The sequence below is a fragment of the Nannospalax galili genome, unplaced genomic scaffold, assembly GCF_000622305.1.
Source record: "Nannospalax galili isolate Female #2095 unplaced genomic scaffold, S.galili_v1.0 scaffold751, whole genome shotgun sequence".
Taxonomy (NCBI): Eukaryota; Metazoa; Chordata; class Mammalia; order Rodentia; family Spalacidae; genus Nannospalax; species Nannospalax galili.
Window position 1 is genome coordinate 335,071 of NW_008331125.1, and position 6,634 is coordinate 341,704.

Consider the following 6,634-nt stretch of genomic DNA (forward strand, 5'->3'; position numbering starts at 1 on the left):
ATTTATTATTTTTATATAAAAGAGTGTTTTGCCTGCATGTATATTAGTGCATCCATGTATGCAGTGCCTGTGGAAGGTGGAAGAATGTGTCAGAGCCCCTGCAACTGGAGTTTTGCACAGTTGTTGTCTGCCATGTGGGTGCTGTGAACCAAACCCAGGTCCTCTGCAAGAACAGCAAGTACTCTTAACCACTGAGCAATCTCTCCAGCCCCTATTATTTTTATTTATTTGATAATTTCACAAACATGAGCTAATGGCATGTATACCTACATTTATTATTATTTTTTTTTATTTCACTCAACCTAGTGTTTTAAAATTTGTTGTCTATTTTCAGTTGCTTTTAAATGATCCAACCAGCCTACCACTTCTACCTCCATGTCTTTTTAATTAAGTTTTTGCAATTTTTATGCACTATTACTTGATGATATTTAAATCCCCTCCCCTATCTGCACCTCCCCTTACTGCCCCTGCCCAATTTAATGTACTTGATATATAATGGTCTATAGAGTCTAATTTGTGTCCCCAAATGTCTTTTGGTGTGCGTCCATCCACTGGGACTACCCAGAGTCCCACTCCGGTAAGATGCTTTCTTTCCCCCCTCTCTGTCCAAAGTTTATATTTTTCAGTATAGCTTACTTTATCTCTTTTCAGTGTTCAATAATATCCTATTATATGGATATACCATCCCTTGTTTATTTGTTCAATGTTTGATCAGTATTTGAGACATAGTTATAGTCTTTTCACTGTTATGAATAAAGCTTCTGTGTGTGTGTGTGATGTGTGTGTAGATGCATGTGCACATGTGTTTGTGTGCATGTGGCAATCATAGGTCAATACTGAGCGACCGGGTGTCATTCCTCAGAAGCCTTCCACATTATTTTTTGAGACAGGCTCTTTCTCAGTAGGGCCTGCTTGATGATTACTCTATAAACTGGCTGGCCAGTGAGCACCAAGCATCCACCTATTTCTGTCTCCCCAGAAATGGGGTTACAAGCACAGAACACTATGCCTGGCTTTTTATTTTAAGTGTGGGTCCTGAGGATCGATCTCAGATCCTCATGCCTGCAAGGCAAACATTTTACCAACTGGGTTCTTTATGCCTCTTGTACCTAGATGGGCCTCTCCCTCCCTGGATTTGGGAAGTTTCCTGCTATGGTTGTATTTAAAATATTTTTTATTCCTTTGGTATTTATATAGTTCTTCTATGCACATAATACATAGATTTAGTGTTTTCATGGTGTTCAAATGAGCTTGCCCTTTGCATTCTTACATTTTTAAGCATGTGTCAAATGTTCTTAACTGAATGTACCCATTTCCTCCTGATATTTTATCCTCCCTGTATTCTAATGTATTTATTAATGAGACTTTTCACTGAACTTTTTATTTGATTTCTTGTTTTCTTTTAATCTCTAGCATTTCAATTTAGTTTTTCTTCAGTATTTTAAATTCTGTTTTCATGTTGTGTGTTGATGTCCTTTTTTTGCCCAACCATTTATTCATATTCTCATTCTCATTCTCATTCATATGCTCTCTTGAGCATATTTATAATGATTCTTTTGAAGTGCTCATCTGGAATTTCACCAAGTATTTCTCATTTTGGGCCATTATCCAGGATTTGTAGTTTGGGGAGGAGACAAGTTATCTTGGTGTTTCATGTTACTCTGGTCTTGTGTTGTGACTTCACATCAGGAGTTAGATTGTCAGGTTTTTGCTTTTTGCTTTTTTGCTCACCTCTCTTCTTTCACTGGGAGTGTTTGAAATGTTCTAGAGGAATTGTGATATATGGTTCAGGTGTCATTGTCTTTAAACTGATGTTCAGGGTACCAAGTTCTCTCTCCAGTCCTCTTCTCGAGTGGATTACTGACTGCAGCAATAGACACTCCGGAAGTAAATGCCCCAGTTGCTGGGTTCTGTCTAGTGTCTCTTGTGCTCTTTTCCTATTTCCTGGAAGGCTACCTTGCTGCTGGAAGTTCTTCTGCAAAGGGTAGTCTCCTTCCTGTCATCTCTATTTCTGAGAACTGTTCTGGACCAGTGCCTGCGTCTGTCTTTGGCTCTATCTCTGGATCTGGATCCAGTTTCTACTCCAGATCTGCATCTGGCTTCAGTTCAGGCTCTGGCTCTGGCTTCATATATGGAAATGGCTCTGGAAGTAGGTTCTTACCTTTGAGAGTAAGTTATTGTCACACCTGTGCTGTACTGAGGGAGCATTTGGATTAGGACTTGTTCCATTGGTGTAGCTGGTCATGGCTCAGCTAAGTGCCATGTGAGGTTCAGTAATGGAGACAGTGCTGCTTTGTGGATGGGATAGCTGAGGTAATCCTATCTTGGCTAGGTCACTTGCAGTCTCTGATCTCAAGGCTGGGTGGCTAGGTAGCAGCTGCCAAGTCTGGTTCAGTATCTCTCATCTCAGAATGGGACCATGCAAGAGGGTAGGCATTATTCTGTTTTTAAATTAATATACAAAGGACATGTTTCCTTGTGATATTTTCATAAATACTTCATTTTCGTTGTTCCCTTCTTATACCCTTCTATCCTTAGTATTCCCATTTGAACTTTTATGTCACATGATAAATCTTTTTTATTTCCATCTACTTTATACATGTAGGTGTCTCTGTATTTAAAATATGCTTTCTTCATGCCATACCCACACATCATAAACACACACACACACACACACACACACACACAGGTTGAAGTTGGGTATGGTGCAGTGCACCTGTAACCTGCAGAGACAGAAGACCTCTCAGGAGGACCAAGAGTTAAGGGCAGCCTTAGCTACCTAGTAAGACCCCATCTTAAAAATAAATAAAGAAAAAAAATTGGTTGCCATATTCCTGACTGAAAGGGGTGGGGGGGGTGACCAAGTCTTCATGACATACAGGAAGGGAAGAAAGTGCTGATATATTTGCTAGACAAATGGGGAATGAGAGGACAAAATGGCCTGGAGAATCAGAGACTCCTGCCCTTATCCATTTATTCATTTGTAATAAAGTTTTGAAGAGAGCTAGCATACTAAGAAAAAAATTAAGCTGACAGGTTTGTTACTATATTATAAGAATTTTGTAGAGTAGTGCTAAAACCTGCTTTTTAAAAAAATATTTTATCATTGCTTTCGTTTTTTATGTGTATGAGTGTATTGCCTGCATGTATGTAAGTGCATCTGTGTCATGCAATGCCCATGGAGGTCAGAGGAGGGTGTTGGATCCCCTGGAACTGGAATTGTTAACCACCATGTGGGTGCTGGGAACTGAACCTGGGTCCTCTAGAAGAGCAGCCAGTGCTCTTAACCACTGAACCATCTCCCCAGCCCCAATCCCTGCATTTTGACTACATATCTTTCTTTTAACTTTAATTTTTTTCACCTTAAAAACTTTTTAAAAGTGCCTATCTATTGCTTTTTTTCCCTTTGTAGTTTTCTTTTTAAAAGAAGTACCAAACTGGAAGACTTGCTCCTGCTAAGCAAGTGCTCTACCATTGAGCTATGTTTACTTTTATAGTTTCTGAATTTCTTGTCATGCTTAGAAACATTTCCCAGATCCTAATGTTGTAAAAAATGTTATCTTATATTTTCTTCTGACATTCAAAGATTTAACTATATTTATGTTTAAACATTTACCCATCTGGCCCTTATTCTTCTTTTAACTTTGTTTTTATTGAGATAAAATTCACATTACATGAGATTAAGCATTTAAAGTGAACAATTCAGCATCATTTAGTACAGTACAGTCATTTTCAGACCCAGAAGGAAACCTTGCATTCATTAAACATCCTCCTCCCTTCTCCTTATCCCTGAAGTTTATCCTAATCTAATATCTCAGTAGATTTATACCTATTCTGAGTATTTGATATAAATGGAAGCATAAGTCTGACTTCTAACACTTAGAATAATATTTTTGATTTTCATTTCATTATAATAGGTATTAATACTTCATTTTTTTCGGTGGCCAAATAATATTTCATTATTAGAGCCAGGCATGGTGGTACATGACTTTAATCCAGCACTTGGGAGGCAGAGGCAGGCAGATCTCTATGAGTTTGAGACCAGCCTGGTCTACATAGTAAGTTCCAGGCCAGCTGGGGCTATAGGGAGACCTTGTCTCAAAAAGACCCAAAAATAAAATAAATAAATAATATTTCTTTATATTGTCTGTATCACAAGTTGTTTGTACATTCATCCATTGATGGACATTTAGAATGTTTACATCTTTTGTCTGTTGGGAATAATGACTATTGATATACTATATACAAGAATTTGAGAACCTGTTTTTAATTACTTAAGATAGATAGGAGTGGGATTGTAGCATTTATTCTGAAGAATGAGAAATAAATTCTGCATTTTCCAAAAGGCTAGGCTTTTGTTTTTGTCCCATTTCTTTTGTTTTTGTCCCATTTCTTGTTACCTTTCCATTTCTAATTTAAGATGGTTTCTTTGATATATGATTGTTCTGGTTCTGTTTTGTAACTATGACAAATATCATGATCAAAAGCAACTTAGAGGAGGAATGAGTTTACTTGGCTTATACTTCCAGGTCACAGTTTGAGGAAAGTCAAGCCAGAACTTAGTAGGAACCTGAAGCAGAAATCATGGAAGCATGTTGCTTGCTGGCTGACTCACTGACCCATACTTAGCTAATTTTCTTGTATAGCCTAAGACTACCTGCCTGAGGAAGGATACTATCCACAGTGGACATCTGCACAAGTCAGTCTGAGCTGGGAAATCACTCAGTTAAGATTCCCTTCTTGGACAACTCCAGGCAATGTCAAGCTGACAGTTAAAGCTAACTAGGACACTCCTTATTAACTTGACACTAAACACATCAGTTGAAAACATAACCTTTCAATCCTTATCCCCAATGCTCTCATGTTTGTATCATAATATAAAATAGAGTACAACTTCAAAAGTTCCACACTCTTTTAAAAATTCCAATCCTTTAAAAGTTCAATATTCTTTAAAACTCCAAAGTCTCTTAACTGTGGGCTCCTGTAAAATCAAAACCAAGTTACCTGCTTCTTTATTCCAAAGGGAAGAATTGGGCCATAAATACAGTCATGCTTAAGCAAAACCAAAATCTAGCAGTGCAAAGCCAAAAGGCTGGGCTGTCCCAACATCCCCAGTTCTGCCCTCTGCAACACACAGAGCTTATCTTGTGGGTTGGTGCCAGCTCTTCTCCATACCTCCTGCTATCCTCTGTGGACATCCCATGGTCCCAGTGTCTCCAATATCCTGGGGTCTCCGCAGCAACTGAGACTGCACCTTTATCAGTGGCCTCTCTTGGCTTCTTCACAGGGACTCTGACACTGCCACATGGCTGGTGCCAAGCCTTCGGTTCTCTCCATGACTCCTTCAATCCTGTAGCTTTATTGCCTTCAAAACCAGTACCATGTGGGTGACTCAGCACTTTGCCAAGTTTAGCTTCCAGCTTGAGATATAGCCTTGGCCCCCTTGGGCTACAGCTTCTGTGTCCTGACCCTGAGGAAATACTTTCCTACTGTTCCAATGAGGTATAGAGGATTTCATCTCAATGATGATGATCTCTCATTAATCACAGCTGATTTTTTAGTCCTAATTGACCAGAATCCTCTTGTTCTTGAAGTACAACAGGTTACACTTCAGTAGTGTTGATCTTTTATTAATCACACCTCTTCAGTCCCAGCTGATCAGTACACACATATTCTTAGCAAAAATATCACAGGAATGTCCTCTAGCACAGTTCTGATAGAATATTTGCTTCCCTCTGAAACCTCACAAGCCATGCCACCACAGGCCATATTTATCCCAGCATTTTACTCTTCCAATCTCTCACAGAATGGTCCATTAAGCTCCGAGCAGTCAGTGGCTTTCCAGCACAAAGTTCCAAATCCTCCAAAGACATAAAAAGCCATATGGTTAGGTCCATGAGCAACACTTCATTTCTCTTGTACCAATTCCCATTGTAGTTTCATTCTGTTGTTATGGCAAACACCATGACTGAAAGCAACCTATGGGAGAAATGTGTTTATTTGGTTTATGTTTCCAGGTTATAGCCCATCATTAAGGGAAGTCAGGGCAGAACTTAGTAGGAACTTGAGGTAGAAACCATGGAAGAATGCTGTTTACTGGTTCACTTGTTGGCCCATGCATAGCTACTTTTCTTACACAGCCCAGGACCCCTTGTCTGGGGAATAGTGTTGCATGCAGTGAGCTGAGTCCTCTTATATCAATTGATAATCAAGAAAATCCCCTACAGACATGCCCACAGGCCAAATCTGATCTGGGAAATCCCTCAATTGAGACTCCCATTTCAGGTAACTCCAGGCTGAGTCAAGTTCACAGTTAAGGTTAATTAGGACAATGATAAATTCCCATACATACTTGGGTCTATTTTTAGTCTTTTTATTTGGTTCCTTTGGTCAGTCTTCAGACTGTATATTAAAAGTTCTTCCTCATCATGGCCATTTACTTTCTCTTTTAATATGTAGAGAGGATAGTCTGCCACTCACATCTACTTTTGTCCCCAGTTGTTTTTTTAATTTTCTTTACTAGTTCCATGCTTCCACATAGTTTCATTCTTTTCTATTAATGATAATGTGACTACATAATTATTTTTCTTCCTAACATTCATGTGAAAAATTACTGGATTCTTTTTTTTGGTCG

At 38.9% G+C, this 6,634-nt stretch overlaps 1 protein-coding gene across 9 annotated transcripts in view; it reads left to right on the plus strand.

The window, feature by feature from the left end:
- Adamts6 (ADAM metallopeptidase with thrombospondin type 1 motif 6) overlaps positions 1 to 6,634 on the plus strand; it is a 283,297-nt gene that overhangs the window by 220,345 nt on the left and 56,318 nt on the right. The gene's annotated exons all lie outside the window — the stretch shown is intronic.